The sequence below is a fragment of the Camarhynchus parvulus genome, chromosome 5, assembly GCF_901933205.1.
Source record: "Camarhynchus parvulus chromosome 5, STF_HiC, whole genome shotgun sequence".
Taxonomy (NCBI): domain Eukaryota; kingdom Metazoa; phylum Chordata; class Aves; order Passeriformes; family Thraupidae; genus Camarhynchus; species Camarhynchus parvulus.
In genome coordinates this window covers 22,218,572-22,236,447 of record NC_044575.1, presented here as the reverse complement: position 1 = coordinate 22,236,447, position 17,876 = coordinate 22,218,572, and positions in this window count along the sequence as shown.

Here is a 17,876-nt window from a genome sequence, read left to right as displayed (position 1 = left end):
GAGCATGTGTATGCTAAATCTACTTAACTGTGAATTGAAACAAGTTAATTTCCATGCTGATTAGTCTGGTATATATCAGTCAATGATAATTTTGGCAGTAAGAGGGAATGTATATCCTTTATTTCTGTGCTTTTAAAATTGAGTAGAGTAAGTGAAGGAGCCATTGGAATAACAGGCTTTTCTCACCTTTTGGTGAAATGTCTAGAGGTTGCTCATGCCCTTTTTCATTCTTGCACACATAGACAGTTATGTATCTTATATGAAAGGATAAAATCTGTTGAAGCATCTGAAGAAGCCTCGACAAGACCAGGATGCAACCAAGGTAATGTTTGGCTTGATACAAAGATGTGCCAGTCTTGTAATTAACTGAAGGTCGTGTTGTTCTTCTCTTTCTGGGCTGCCCCTTCAGGATTGATTTAACAGACATTATTTTCTTGTGACTTCATGCTGGATGGACGCAGGAACGTCCTGTTCCTTTCTGATAAGATGCATCATGTTAATGCAGGTAACTCTGCTGTACTGCCTCCCTAGTAAAACAGTCTGGGTTTCTTCAGTGCACTGTTGATGCTACTTCCTCTTAATAGTTTCTCTTGAAAGGTTTCCTTTTGGTAAAGCCACACACAGTGGTTGGAAAAAAAAGAAAATAATATCATTCTTTACTGATAAGAGTCTGATATTTTATTTCCAAAGTAGCTGTGATTGGCCTTGCTGGCATAAACATCCACAAGGTAGATTTTAACTTTGCTCCTGTAGCAAGTAGTTGCTGCTGTTAGCTGTTGCCAAAAATTTGATGCTGAAAGTAAGCTTTAAGTCTCTAAAAGTACTTCTGTCTCTTTTTACTGTCTGAGAAAGAGTGGTGACCCCTCCTGACAGCAGATGTATGGAGTCCACAAGAGCTAGTTAGAGCTAATTCCATGTGATACGATTTTTTCTCCCAACATTGCTGCTCTTTTGCCTAAGTCTCTTTTATCCAGCTTGAATTAATTCTAGAATTTAGAAACAAGGAAATAGTGTTGTCTGATTGAAAGGGAGTTGTAAATAAGTTTTCTTAGCATGCTGCTAGTACAAGGCACAACAATGTCCAAGACTCTGTTCATTTATGCAATAACTTCTCCAGCGAGTTTTCTACTGCTATTGCCAACTTCTTTTGTTTCCAACTGATTGCCTCCCTGTGTCTGCTTATACATAGGGTGGTCTTCTACTCTGTGCCTTTATATCTCAAAAAAACCCTGCATATGAACAAAAACTGAAAATAGAAAGCTAAATGCAAAGATATTATAAACACATCTGATTTTTTCATCAGATTTTATATTCTATATATCACATGTTTAAATTTTAGGTTCTCAGAAGGAAAAAAAAATCCTTTTTGTTCAGACTTCTTAATCCTGAAACAATAGACAAAAAGGTTTCTAGGAGGAGTAAAGCTTTTCCAGAAACAGTAGATCATTTAGCCCTAGTACAAACAGTGAAAAATAGAAAGCTTATTGAATTCCCAAGAGTAGAACTGCATGAAAGAGTACTGAGAGTGCCAGAGTGGAAATACACTGGATTATAATTTGGTTTTCCCCTGTTGGTTTCACAGCTCATCTGAGTTGCTGCTTATCTGTGAGGAATCAGCATTAATTTGCATCTGTGGAACAGGACAGACTCTTTAGTGTGCAGGCTGCCTGTCAGAGCAGCTCTATGAAATTTAGTCTCAAGACTTTTTTAATCTTACTACAAGATTACCTTGATGTTCTCTTAGAGTATTTAGTAGTTTTGTACCTTGACGTTTTTGGATCACCACTTTTGAGTGGTGTATAACAGGAATGATAAAACTTTAAGTATATCCATCTGGAAAGTGTAGGAACAGCTGTTTGTGCATAAGGCGATACATTGATGTGTCATGTTAATTAATCATTTTCAAGTCATGGGAAGTACAGGGTGTATCAGTGTTTACTGCACAGCAGTATGGCTAGCAAATGATTTCTGAAATCACTGTCCACTCCAGCTGGGATGTTTTTAATAAAGGACACTATCTATGATCAACAGTTTTAGTTTGAAGTCTGCCACTTGCTTTTCATGGCAATTATTCAGTGACTGAGCAATCAAGAATGTGAGCTACATTTTACTATTGGAGACAGAGTCAAAGAGTAGTTGATCACTTAAGAATCACTTAAGAACATGTTATTGGACAAAAATGCTCATATTGATTTCAGTGAAAACTCTGATCTGGAGTTTTGAGATTCTGTCTGGGGAGGATTCAGTTTTCCAAGTGTATATCAGAGCAGTGCACTGTACCCACGCATTCCTACTATTACTACTAGTCTGAGGAATTTTATGTTGCTGATGTAATCCTTTCTTAGAATTCCTCACATAGATCAAGCTTCTGTTTATGTATGACAATATAGTAATATATACACAAGCAGAGAAGGGTGTTCCAAATTCCATAAATCTTTTCCTTCTGTATACATTATTGTTAGTGCTCTGGAATGGATGCCTGAGAGCATCATCAGATTATCATATCAATACTGAAGTTAAGTCACAATTGAAAATTGCTTAGATGAGTGATCCTTATTTTCAGCGGTAGTACCATTTAGTCATGTATCTGTTTGCAAAGGAAGGCAACAAGCCTTTTATCAGAGGCTGTTGGAATACATGTTTCCCTGAGGATGCATTTTTGATTCCAGGGAGGTGTGCTGATGGAAACACTCCTTAAAATTCTTTTGCTACTGAGACATGTCAGAAATTTAGCTGAAGCATTGTATTCTGGCAATTTCTTCACAGACAAGAAAAGCTTAGTCCACAGGGGTAGTTCAAATTATCTGAGAGCTTTGTGGGGAAAACAGTGATTTTCTGACTGATGACAAAGTATTTGTTTCATGCTGTAACATTTTTCAACAGCACCTAGGAAGATTGCTCTTGTATGCATTTCTGATCTATACAGGCTACATTCAAGTAAAGATTAATCTGAATACCAGGAAAAGATCTACAAAAAAAATAGATATGGAAATAAATTTGTTTGTTTAACTGCAGCTTCTGATGATAATAAGTGTAGTTTTCTTCATAGTTTTCATTGGAAGTTCTGGACCACTCCAAAGATTTACCTTGTGCCAGCAATTAGAATCTTCTGTCCCTTAAAAGGCAGTATCCTTTGTCTTATACTCCAATAAAATTTCTAAATTTTTTCTTTGTAATGTTCTTCACGTATGTGTTGCCTTTCTTTGTCTTTTTGTGATATGTATGTGTTTTTTAAGACTGCAGTAGCCAGAAGAGACTTTTGAAAGTTTTGGTATTAGAAGGCCCTAGACACATACAAATAGTCTGTGTTTCATTATTATAAAATTTTCATTGAATCCGAACCAAAGCTCCTAAAAATCGTGATAAATATACACAGCTCAGGTGTCATAATGACTGTAATCTTGACTTTGTTTGGAATGAAGCTGTTCATATTTTGTCTCTTTTGAGAGTCTTATAAGTCTTACAGTTTGCACCTGAAAATTTCAAACTAGATATGAGTGGAGTGCAGTCCTGTGAATGATCAAGTGTAATCCAAACATGTCCAAAAATTTTCACCAGCTTTACTCATTGGCCAGTACAAGAAAATAACATAGATTTCTCTAGAGACCTTTTCCAAAATATGTTTAACAATTACTCTTCTGGGTATGTTTTTTATTTAGTCATTCCTTCCATCAGTTCTGGAAAAGGACTGATTTCTTACCTCACTCATTGATTGGAATAAAATGTCAACTGAATAGGAATAAGCAGGTCAAGAAAGAGAAAAACTAATTGCCTCTAACAGATTTATGTTTGTAGTGTGCTGTTCCCTAATGTATTCCAGTTTCCTCAGCTCTCCACTTGCTTTGTGTTTCTTTATACCTCATGAACTCCACAATGAAAAAGAAATAAGCATAGAGTGTTTCCTTTATGTCGTTCTGAAGTGTACTTAGGAATTGAAGAGCCTCAGTTTTCTTGATCTAGGTGCAGGAATGCCTGCCCAGCCGCAGTGAAGTGCACATTATAGCAAGACATCAGGAAAAAATAAGATACTTAATGAGTATGTATTTTTAATTATTAGGGTTTTAATATTGAGATAGTTGTGCATCTGCTCTTCTCTTGATAGTTACATACTTATTCTGCTAGTCATTATGAGGTGTCATGGATGTTTTAGTTATCAGCCTCTTGGTCTGTAATAGCTCTTTCTGAGGGTTTAGGGCAAGAAACCCAGATCAGTTCTCTGTTCTTTCCCTTACAGCCTTATTAAGAGATGAAATAATTAACAATGCTTTTTCCCACACAATTTTCCCAAATTCATAGTGACAGCTTTCTGGTTTAGCCATCAAAGACTAAAGATTATTTATCCATGTTCTAGAATGTGTGTATATATCATTCTGTATATGTTATTTTTAGACTTTGTGTTTTCAGAGAATATTGTTAGGGCAGATTGAGTCCTTTTATGAGAAAATTTAGGTCACTCATGTTAGGATTTTTTTCCCTTATTGTCCAGGTATTTAGAAATGATGGTGACCACTCTAAATGTGTAGATAGCAGTGTGAATAAATAATGCTTTTACCATTTAGCCCCAATTCTTTTGGTTCCAAGATCCCTATAATTCTATATTTTGATCTTGCCAGAACTGGATCCTGCTTAATTATTTTCTTGAAACCAGTGTAAGTTTTGCTTTGTCATTAAATTATATAGAATGCTAGTGTGAGGCCCTAAGGAGACCTGAACTGTAGATCTCAAAATTTTGAACTAGATACAAAGTTTAGCTCAGGATAATGGCAATGATTCTAGCTCTACTGCAAAGCCTTGTCTCCATCAGCACCAGCCACTCACTATCCATAGCTATTATTGCAGTGTGGTAATATAGCAGAGAAAAGTTACAAAAGTCCTTCTCTGGCTCAGCAGAATTAAAAGATGCAACTTAGTGAAACTCAAACAGTTGCCCCTTGCAGAATTTAAGCGCTTCAGGCCAAAATTAGTTTAATCTTCACCCAAGTTTAGGGGACAGATGCTAAACATAACTCAGCTAGCAGTTTGCTTTGTTGTGCAATGAAACCCTCACATCCAGCACTGTTCCATGTATTCTTGTGGTTAGAGAAGAAATCCCAGAAATTTGTTTTCCAAATGGTTATATCAAATAGCCTGCGCATAAATAATGCTAGAATTGTTTCTTGATGGAGACTGCACTTAGACAATATAGTATCTGAAATGGTTATTGAAATGTAGCAGTTTGTTTAATGAGGGCCTTGGCTTTTTTGTGTGTATGGAGAGGCTTACTGTAAAAAACTGGTGTTCAGAAGTCTCACTCTAGGAAGGGAATAAAGGAGCAGGAGCTGAACTCTCCCTGTAGATATGGTTGTAACTACCTACTACAGCTTGCTAATTTCTTTACTGAAGTTATAACAATGTCTCATATTCAGGTTGATTCACTACTTTTCATTATCATTTATTCAACTGCATTGTCATTTATGCATACTATGGTTTCCTCTTTATTTCTCTATTTTCAGGAGCCATGTTGGCCTCCAGAAGTTGGCACTGATAAGGCTGTAATGGCTGGGAAATGTGCCTAATTTGAGCACATATATTCTGAAAAATGCTAGTGGTCCTAAACATTACTCATGAAAATGTCACCAGGGGGTGATCTCTATTTGCAGCTGCCCTGACATCATTTAGATTAGGCCAGTGACAGGACTAACTCAGCTTTCAGCCTACCGGTGTGTAATACAAGCCTTAAAATATGTGAAACGTAAGAACCTCGTGTTTGAGTTCATACTGTGTCACCATTTATCAACAGTAATAATTTAATAAGTTTTTCGTTAAACAAAATATTACTGTTTTCTAAGCGTGGTCATGTACGTTTTATCTATTTTCAATCCGAGTAATTGACAATTTCTTGTAAAAACAAGGTAGAATTTATATATGAGGAATGAGAATGCGAAATATAGGTTGAATTCCCTGTGCCAAGTAAAAGCACAAGCACTTAAACTACTCTAATATGCTTGGGTCCTGATTTTATAGGAAACATGTCAAAGACAAAGAGGAGGAGGAATTCTGAGCCCTGAAGATTAATGATACGAAACCCCTCGTAACTGGTCTTGATCCTTATTTTGAAATGCCTTCAAATGGTTCAGCTCACTTTGAAAAAGAACTTAAGTTTATGTTTCAGCTTCCAAGAGGTGTCAGAGGATTTTGGTATTTTTACATTTTTCTGTGTTAATTAAAGGCACAGACACTCATTCCCACTTCAGCACATATCAAACCCCTGTTGGAGAATGATTCCCTGCAGCATCACAGCTCAGAGAAGCAGGTGTTGGACTAATGTTCAGTGAGGATGAAAACATTTCATGACAGATGTTCGGAGAAAAAGAAAACATAATCATTATTGCTGCGTAATTATAAATTAATTGAATTTTGCTGTAATAGTGCCTTAGTCCATAACTGCTGGAAGATGGTGAAGCTGTAGGAAAAGTCCTGTTCATCATGTATATCCATTTCTCAGTGATTTGTTGCCAGTACTCCAGTGGATTGTAGTCAGATATACTTCAGATAGTTTTAATACACCAGGGAGGGAAACAACAGCTAACCACAGTAAAGTGAAAGTCATCGTTGCCTGATTTCATCTCCTGATTCAGTGTAACTCTAGATTAAACACACCTACACTGAAGTCCTCATTGTAGATGCACTTGAAAAAAATTACTGTTAAGATGGCCAGCAGGAACTTGCTAGTTGCTCTTTTGAGACTATGTCTTGAAGACAAAGTTTAATGTAAGGTGCTCATTTTAAACTCCTTATGGCTATCAAGCCTAATAAAAGCAGTTTGAACCATCCAAATATGGCTACCTAGTAGTGCTTAAATACTAATTAAAGATACTTATCATCTGGAATGGGGAACCTTATTGAAGTCAGTTCACAGTTCCTGCTGACAAGCTATTATATTCTAGAAATGATAGGTTAATTAACATATCATAGCCATGGAGGAGGTATGGTTTGCTTTGTTTGTCCTTGAAAGAAAAATGACATCTTAGCAGATGAACTTCACCAGTACTGTTGTGTCCTGTGAAGAGATCTGAAGTCAATGTGCTCTTTGAAAAATGGAGTTTCTCAAGTTTGTTGCTTGTGACAACTGTCTCTCTAGGAAATAAATTCTAAGGGACAACTCAAGGATATTTAATGAATGTTATATTTTTAATTGAATTGAATCTTTCTCTATGTTTGTACTTCATTTTTCTCTTACTCTTCCAAGGATAAGGTAGTATAGATAAAAAGTTTTCTTTTTGTTTGCTATATGTCATTTATAACCTGTTATGCCTTGATGGTGGATCCTTGTAAAACAAAACTTTTCAGCATGCTTCATTATCCCTGTTTCTAATTGTTTGGATGCTCACCATTTAAATAATGTTATGATTATTCTAAGAGCATGAAAAAAATTTCTGCTGCAAACCAGAAAACCCTATAGAAGGAATAATTTTGTGTGGGTTTTTTTCCCTTAGGCAAAATCTGTTTTCCGCTTTGCCACAGAAGGCTCCCGAGATCTGACACGATCTTTATTTTCCCCCAAGTTTTTAATTACTTATTTAATTTTTATTTAAGTCATATAACTCTTTTGCAAAGCACTGCTATGTTATATTCCTGACAAAGACAAGATTCTTCTCTTAGTGACACTCCCTTCTATAGCATAAGTGGGGAGCCCACTGAGGTAACATAATTTGAGCATGACAATTCTCTCTGCACTGTTAAACACTGAGGGTTTAATTCCTGATCATAACCTCAGTCCAGAGGAAATGAAACTGCTAATCAATTTTCCTCCCTTAGTCTCATGCACTCAAATGGTATTGCAGTGAATATGTTCCAGGAGATTCACTGGGGCTGTGTTGCAGTTTCTGATCATTGTATTCATCATTCAGGTTGATCTGGCATAAAGCAGGATTAGCAAAGTCCCCATCCAAGGTTAATTCAGGCATCCATTGTGAGTATGGTATCTTCTGTCACCTTTGACAGGTTCAACACAGCCACACCTTCTTGCATTTAAAATGGAAATGTGTTGAGTGAGACTGGGATTTCTCACTGGTCTCAGGCCAATGGGAAAGTCTGGGACAAGGAAGACTTGCCTGTGGTAAAAGAGAGTTGGTTTAGGGAAGATTTAAACAAACTGGGCATCCACAAGCCCATGACCAGACCTGGCTGATGTAATTTGTGAGATCACTCTTAATTGATTTTGAGCAGTCATTGTGTTTGGGGGACATTCCTAAAAGCTAGAAGAAGGCAAATGTCATTCTTATCCTGGAGGATCTTGGGAGCTACAAACTGGCCAGCCTTGCTTCAAGGGAAGGGAATCCATGGGGCTGATAATTTCTAAACATACTGAAGACAGAAGGTGATTTGGAATTGGCATGCAATTACCAAAGGACTTTCTTGCTCAATCAACCTGACAGTCTGCAAGGTTGACTGGCTCAGTAGGTGAGAGGAGAGCTGTGGATGTTGTTTATCTTGATCTGAGCTTTTGACAGTCTGAAATGCATCCTCTAGTCAAACTTACTTTGTAAGTTATGACTAGAGAAGTGGACAGTGGGGTGGAGTGAAAATTAGCTGAGCTGCTGGCTCAAAGGTTTTTCATCAGCAGCACAAAGTCCAGCTGGAGTCCAGTCACTGGTGGTGTACCCCAGAACTGCTAGAACAAGTACTGTTTATCATCTTCGTGGAAGACTTGGATAAGGGGCAGAGTGCACCTCAATTTTACCCTTTGATATTCCAGAGAATGGGCTGCCAGGAATCTGGTGGAGTTCAACAGAGGGAAATGCCAAGTTCTGCACCTAGGGAGAAACAACCCCATGCACTAGAGAAGCACTGGGAACCAAGTGCCTGAAAAAGAGCTTGGCAAAAAAAAAGATCTGGGGGTTCTGCTGGATGATAAGATGAATCAATCAGCAACAAATGTTAGCATTTGTCTTAGACTGCATCAGGAAATTGCTCCCCACAGGAAAAGTGATTATTCCCCTCTACTCAGCACAGGTTGAAGGCAAATCTGAAATGCTGTATTCAATTCCGGGCTCAATAGTACAAGAAAAACGTGGACTTGGAATGAGTCCAGGGAAAGGCCATGAAGAAGATTAAGGGATTGAAAAATTGGCCATGCTGAATCAGCTGGGATTATTCATCCTGGGGAAGACTTGGAGGGAAGGAAACCTATCAGATATTTTAAAGGAAAAGAAGCATCCTCCTTAACCAAGGACACACACTGAGGCCTGCCTGTGAAGGTATAAGCAAGACCTTAAAAATCTGAAAGGTCTTTCAAAAATAGGCTGGAAGAGTTGCTTAATCATCATAGCACATTTGTTGAGAACAATGTTCATGGTGGCTTCTCCTGCTCTGTAAGCACAGCAGCTCGCTGTAAGCCCTTGTGTTTCAGAGAAAAGGTCATTCAGGAGATCTACCTTGCTTTTAAAGCTTTTTGATGGCAGTTAGCCTAGAAAAAATTGTTATTGATGAAGACTTGCATAACACAGTCCCCAGTATAGTTCTGAAAAGTAGTCCGGCAGTAAAAATTATGGTCTGTATCCATGGTCTTGGAAAGGCATCAGCCAACCCAAGAAATTGTATATAGCCAGATTGGTTTTACAATTTGTGTAGCTTGATCACACATTAACTGTAGATAATTCCACATTAGGTTGCTTCTGAGTTGAGCTGGATGATGCAGCTGATGAACATGCTTGGGGGTGTGCAGTGTTTTTTGTGCTTACTGATACTTCTGACCACAGGGGTATTGCCCTAAATTTCCTTGTGTTCTGAACATAATGCATCTGAGAGAAGAGATTTAAACAGTTCTGACATTCCTCGTTGCATACTTTTTTGCTTCCCTGAGCCAGAAATGCTAAATTCTTGGATCATTATCTAAAGCTACTGTCTACATAGGCTCATGGAGCTGCTTCTTTCCTTCCACTTCACAAATTTTTCATCTTCAACAGTATTAACATACGCACTCATCTTGCTATCTGAGTCAGAGTAAATGTTCCAGCACTAACTATCTTCTTCCTGTCTGCTTTCAGCTAAAACTTAAACTAATCATGTAAAAAGAAACACAGAGCTCTTTAGCATGCATTTCAGAGTTTAAGGAATTTTCTTGAAACTACCATTTGAAATTTAATTTTAAAACTTTCTGGTGTACTTGGTTTTTTCTGTAATAGGACTCAGAGCAATTGCTGTTTTTGATGGATAGTTAAAGGAACAATATATTAATAAATGGTGATAATGGCATTTTGTGAGATTACTGAAGGGAAAAGGGAAGGCTTTGTGTGACATCCATGTTTGTTCAAAGAGCTCTCCAAGTATAGGTTCTTAAAAGTTTATTTTGCCCTTATAGGAACACCTAGAAGCTTGGCTTAGGGTTTTGGGAACTGTATGCACATGCAACTAAAATATATCAATGCTTTAAAAGATTGTCGCTCATTCAAAGAAATCTCAAATAAACTTAATCATTAAGTATAAAATAACAGTTTCAGAATTGAGATTTTTTTTGGACAGTTATAAAGACCAAAAGCTTATTTATTACACTACATTGAAAAGCCTGAGTTCTTTTACCTCTACCATAAACTTGTATGTATGCTAGAAGTTGAAAAGGTACATATTTTGATAAGACCTCTAAAGGACTTTCAATTTTTTGGCTGCAAGGGAAGAATAGACCTCATTAGGCAGAAAGTAAAAATGAACAGTGAACTACCAATTTAGTTATGAAAGAAACAAAATAAGAAATGTGGAATAATTATTAGGAGCACTGATAATGAACCATCTCTTTAAATTGCCTAGCATTTTCCATTGTGTTAGATTTTTGTAGTACATTGGGTTTTTTTCCTCAAAACTTAATACCTTATTGTTTTCACCAACCTTTAAAGTTTTCCAGGCTCAAAGACCTGCAGCAGGAGACAGTTTTTTTGTAAATACTTCAAAATTCTCATTGAATTATAAAATGTTACAAATTACTACTTCTCTTACTCAATTTGCATTTCAGAAAGAGGTTTTTGTAGGTTACTGAATATAAAGGCTGCAAGTCCATGCTGCTGCTGTGATGTGATAATAAACTATTATTACAAACTTCTGCAAGTAATTAGATTTAAAAAATCAGGATCTTACATTTAGTCAGTGTAAATAATAAGTGCAGTATTTTGAAATTTTTTAAAGAAGTAAACACAGCTATATATATGGTAATACTTTTATGCTTCTTATTTTAAAGTGTGTTCAATGAGATCCTTGCATGAAAAAAGACTTTTTTTTTCTGTAAACCCACAGCTACAAAAAAAGAAGACTGAAACCCTGACTGCTAAAGGTGAAGAATTCTCAGAAGATAGGTGTTGTCACTGATTAGAGTCTGACACTCTAGTCTTCAATTCTGTTCATATTGACATCTATGAAATAGAAAGTGCAGGAAAAGCACTGGGCAAAACCAGTTAGGACTCCCATATTTACTTACTGGATGGTATTTGGCACCCTATTAATGAAAGATACTGGTGAAATACCCAAGGAAGTCTAAGCAGAGAAAACATACATATAGAGAGGCTCAGTGTAATACTCTGCACTAATTAAGGCAAATTTACATTTACCTCTAATTTTGACACAGATGCTGTGAAGGCTGAATAATTGATGCATAAATTCTTTCTGTTATGCAGCTCAGAATGTGAATGATAAAGAATTTATGACACTGACCTGAAACTATATTACAACATTGCCTTATTCAGCCTTCAGTTTCTATTGTGAACTTCGGAGGAAATAGGGCCCTAAAAATAGACAATGTTTGAGAGGAAAAATATGGGGGTATTTTAAGTTTTGTTAATAATGCATAATGCATAATGTAAATAACAGCAAGTTATGAAAAAATGCATACTGTGCTGACACTGGTTAATCATTTGGAATGCACTTTGGTGAGAAGGAAAATCACGAGCTGCAGAAATGCCAATGATGCAGATTTTTCTCCATTTCTGGGGACTGTATATTTTCTGCATTTATTCTGCAATGTATAGAAGGCATGACATGATTACATTTGCAAGTAGGTAGATGAAAGAAACCCTCTTCCTGATGCAGTTAGTAGTTTAAAGCAAGAAAGTTGATTGGTTAGTCAAGGAGATGTGCAATTAGGCCTTGCACATGCTGCACACAGCTGCACTTACCTGGGCTGTGTTTGTTCTGCTCTTTAAAGCTTGGTCAGGTGTAACTGATCCAACTCTGAGATAAGAATTTGCAGAGATCTTTAAGTGGCATTTTAGGCATATAATTTACATCAGATTAATTTTTTTTATCCTCAGCAATAGCAAGGGCGAATTGTTTCAGAGTTTTATTTGTTCTTGTTTGTTAATGCACTGATGCTAATACAGAGCTGATGATGATTAACTTGCCAGCCTCTGAGAATCATCAAGTCATTTGTTACAACTGATTTACTAGCTCTGTAATAATCCTGTTACTTGGATATTAGTGTGACATGGAGTAAAGCTGTGTGTATAGCTGTCAGATGAAGAAAGTAGGATGTGTATGTCATTCTCTAGGTCCATTTTCAGAGTCTCTGGGAGAAGGATCTAAAATTTGAGTCAGAACACAAGTATATGCATTACTAGGGCTGCACAGATCTGTGATTTGAAGTTCAGGAGGAATAAACACATGGACTATAGTAGCTTTGTAGCTCAAAATGTATTTATGTGCTGTAAAGGTTCCATAGGTTCTGATTGTGCTTGATTCTAGCTAGTACTGTTGCATAGTTAAATTTTCTAAGCCTGTTCTTTTCAGAAAAGTAATCTTTTTACAGTGTTTATGTCAAAAAACAAACCCAAACCCAAAACTAACCAACGAAAATAAACAACAAAATAAAACCCTCTGAAAATCAATCCTGCTAATTTTAAACAGGCTATATTTACTTTCTAAATTAAATCAAAGGTATGGATTATATTTCTATGTAAAAAATGCTTGGCATGAGCTCTGGCCTTAGAGAATAAAAAAATTGAATATGTGAGATTGTTTAAAAAGAAACAAACAATTGTTAGGTAGCATCCCCAATGTCAGGTTTATAAACTGCTTCTGCTACAGAAGTGATGTGTATATTTTAAGTTAGATCCAGTTTAAGACAATTTCTTTTTTCATAGTCCAAATGCATTGAGTCAGTGTAATTTAAACAGCAATGTACTGGTATTATGGTTGCAATGACCAGATTTACTTTCTCTGGAAGAAATAAATTTTACATAAGAATTGAAGAAAAAACTTTTTTAATAGAATCCATTTAATATTCTACTTGTTGGTCATCCTCACTGGTTTAAAATATAATAATTCTTTTTATATTAACATATATTGTAACAATATTTTGCACAATACATACATAATCAACAAATACATACACACTGTGTTAGCAGAATTCTGCTCTGTGTTCCTTGGTGTCTTCCACTTGAGGATATCAGAGACATCCATAAATGTCAGAGGAAAGCAGCCTAGTTAGATTCTGCAGAACTTGTAATTTACACATGAAGATCCCATATTCTGCACACAAGATTTCCTGTTATCTCTTATAGCAAACAAGATATTCCTGGGCATGGTCATATGCAGATATTGTATTTTCTGATTATGAATGGGTGAAAACCTAGCTTCACTAATTCAAAAGGAATATTCTGGGTGAAGCCAGGTTTTCATTTAAGTTCTTTTTCTGGATGTCTTTTCAACTGCTTTATTTGGGATACTAATAGGGATTTTTTTGCTGCATATTCCACCTAAATGTCAAAGATTTTGCAAAGCTTGCCAGGTTGCTTCTGCTGTGAAATGAAGACAAACCTTGCCAGATAAATACCTCTAAGTAAAAAGAAATATATTTTGCTTCTTCCATGCTAGGAATCTTGTAATCAAAGATAATACATAAGATTAGGTAACTTATGCCTGAGTGGGAGCTAAAATGATGACTAAATACAGATTTTCTTTCAGTTTCTCTATATAGGACAGTCCCAGCATTTTTTCTCAGTTGTGTGGACAGACCCTTTTTCAACCCGAAGTTTAAGAATGGGAATTCTTCATGTATCAGAGTGATATGATAAGAAAGGTTTGGTAATCTTTGGTAATCTAATTTTAGTTTTTCTTGGACACTTTTTAATGTGCCATTTTTGTGATTGGGCATTATCATCATGATCTTCTGTCTTTTTAACCCCCGATTTTTTGCATTTATAACATAATAAATAGCTGTCCTCTGAGCAAAGGTCACTTTCATCTATGTTATTTAGACTGCAACAGCTTTCTTTTCAGATTTTGGATGATGTGAAGCATCTGTTGTAACTGCAAAACAAAGGCCAGTTTGTTTTGTCCGCGTCTGAATTGACCCTCTTCCATCTGAGACAACATAAAGGTGAAAATTTATTGAAGTGTAGAAAGACCAGCAGTAGTATAAATATCATTACCTACATACACCTGATGCATCTTCTCTGTTCTTGTTACAAAATTGTATTTTTCTGAAGTAGCCTAGAAATTTTCAGTGAGTGAAATGAAGAAAAGTCAGAAAGTAGCAATGTTGATTCCAACAGCCTGGATTGCAGACAAAGGCTCTGTTAAGTACCTACAATGGCGGGGTAGTGCTAGAATATTTCTGACCTTTTCAAGTTAATTGTTTTGAAAGTCACTGGTATTCTGTTTTTATTACTAAAGCTTTTCCCTTGAAGGGTTCATAATTTAAATGTTTTCTGAGTCATGCAGTTAAAAAAGTTAAAAATTGTACAATGTAATAAAACAAAGACAACCTTGATATGATGCAAAGGAAGAATTATATAATGTCAGATTACCTTTCTTTCTTCTGACTGACTGCTTTTTCAGCACTCCCTATGTGAGAGCAGGAGAACATTAATATTTATAAGTTACATAAACACCTTAAGTTACATTTTATGTCAAATCAAATAATTACAGGATTTGTACATGAAATTTTTTTGAGACATTTAAAAGCAGGAGAATGTGTAAATTTTTCAGAATTCTTTCTCTATGGAGTTTTCAGGGCACCTTGTCAGGTTGTACATAAAAGAACATTTGGCCATGGTTCTCAAGAAAGTTCAGATAAGGTAACTATTCCCTGTATCAAGGAGAAAAGCTAACATGATGGAGCTGAGACAGACATGCTGAACATAATTGGAGATGTGGGTGGGGAGAAACCTGTAGGTAATAATGAATTTGAACACTGGAAAGCAAGACAATGCATGACAAATTTCGAGGAGGTCCATCTGTGTCAAACTGTGTGTGCTTTGTGAAACTACAAGAGCAAGCACTGTCTGAATAACTGTTGTTTCTGCAGGATTTTTAAAATTCTTCTTACTTCCAAACCAAATTTCTCCTGTCTGGTTGATTGAATGTTACTTAGTTCAAATCTCTCTTTGATAAACAAACCCTTCCAGGTTTTGGAAGTCTTCCAGTTTTTTTTTAAGGGCTGCTTGCTTAGATCTATCAACCAGTAGTGTCTGCATTGCAAGACTGGATAGGATTGAGAGATTAGTATCAGTAATGGGAAAATAGGAATTGGGAAGTGAATACCTAATGGAACTTCTTTTTACTGTATAGAGGAATGGAAGTCAGACTAATGTTTACAGATTTAGTTTTCAAATTATATATGAAATAATAATAATAATAATAATAATAATAATAATAATAATAATAATAATAATAATAATAATAATAATTCTTCATTGAATTTGTGTTCCCCACAGCCCCCTGGGAAAAGTTGAAAGATCTATAAATTTGTTTAGAAACTAATGCTTCCAAGTTTTCATCATGAAGGATATGGAGAGGAAAGGCAGAAGAGGGTTCATTGCGATCGTTGCTACGATATCTCCATCCAAGGGCCTGAAGGACAATCAGGATGGGTAGGGTATGCAGTGTTTCATTTAACTGCTGTGAAGTTAAAATTACACAGTTCTGCACAACAAACTTTCTAACAGTCTTGTTCTACCCTGACATGCTTCTGTTGAGTGAGCACAAAACATGCTCACAGTTTTCATTTATGGAGAATAACAAAACATATTTGAGAGACGGGCAGCAGAGACTCAGATGTATCTATATAGTCCCTTACAATCTACAAAGCAAGCAGAAGATAATTTCTGGTGTGCTTGATTTATTGATTTTAATCTACAGTGAATTGACAGAATGTTTCTGTCCTACAGCACACCTGTTAAAAAAAGTATAATTGCGGAGAAGTATATGAAATAGATCATGGAAATGTTTCCTTCTGGCTTTTCTTCTTGGCAGATGTGCTAAATGGTTATTCCTTTCATCATATGGTTCTCACGCTGTAAAATATAACCTGCTTTTTTCTCTACCGCATAAGTCAGGCAAAGTGCCCATGCACTAGCAGAAAAAAAAATAGATGACCTTTCTGAAACATTGAAAATTTTCAGGGCTTTTTAACTGGCATTTCATTTGTGTGTGCTGCAGTCGCTTGATCTGTGACTTCACATTTCTCCTTTCTCCACATCAAATATAATTCATTTTGAAAATGAGCAGTGACATTTTATACTGAGGCTTTATTAATCTTTGAAGTTATAGGATCCAGTCTTCCTTTGAGTGGAACATTTATAAACAATATCATTAGAATTCTTATAACAGGTCCCAATTAAGGATATGGGAAAAAACCCCCAAAAAGATTGTTATGTTGGACTTGTGAAAGTCCAAATCTGGGACAAAAATAGCAAGCACACCCACATGGATGTACTGAGGACACAGTCTTCTCCCTATCTCCTCTATCTCTGATACTTTACTGGTTTGAGATAGTGATATAACTGTTTAATAAAGAAGTGGCAGGGAAATAAAAAAATATTACCTTAACTATATTCTTTAGAATTTCGATTAAGGGAGTTATCTTTTTGTATCTAATTCAACTCTGTTTCTGGTTCATTAATAGTTTGGAAATTACAGATGAATGAACAGAGGCATAATAACTTAGAAGGGTTGGTTCATTTACATGAATAAGTGAGATTGTATGTGTTGTTTATGTTGTATGTGTCCTCTAAAGATCCAGCAGATCTAATAACTTGAGTCTCAGTGATGACAAAATATTACTCTTTCCTTATTGAAGCCAGATATTATTTAAAAAATATTCAAGGAAAAAAATAATTAGCCCAAGTCTTGGAACTGCCACATGAATGTCCTTCGGTGAAAAATTACTTATGTATTTTATATTTCTTGAATGGCTTTAATAAAGCATATGAAGCATATTAAAACAAAATTCTCTCAGAGCACTGACACGTGCCAGAGGGCAGATTAATGAGAACTGGATAGCCAAGCCACCTGCCTGATTTTTGTACTGACAATTCACTGGTGTTTTAAGAAATTGTTAAATGAGTCTGTAATTTTTCATTGCCAGAAGTACAGTGTCTTAGACTTTCCTTGGGTTCTTGATCAATATAAAGGGTAACAAGAGAAAAGCAGTCTTGGCTGCAGGGGCATTTGTACCACTTCTGGCTGTAATATCAATATAGCTGCCACATTTGTCACCTGACACGGCAATTATGTATTTCTCAAAGAGGAGGCATTTGGTTTGCTGTAGAGTATTGTGGCTCCATATTCACAGATGCTTAGTCAATCAGAAAGATTATTATAGAAAATTCTAGTTACTTACAAAATTGACACATAGCATATCACAATCAATGCATTATGATGTATCTCTTACTCATTTTCTGACCTCTTAGATAGTTGTGCTGTTGTGCCACTGCAAACTTTTTTTTAAGAGTGGGAAAAGATCCTGATGCCCATAGTTGTTGTAAAAGCTTTGATTCACATAAGATACCCAGATTGTTTCCAAAAGACAGGTCCCAGGCAGAAATCAGACAAATAATAGAAGTTGCCGTCCTTTTTTCATCAGTTCTACCCTATGAAATCTTGGTATGCCCCCCTTCAAAAGGGGGAAA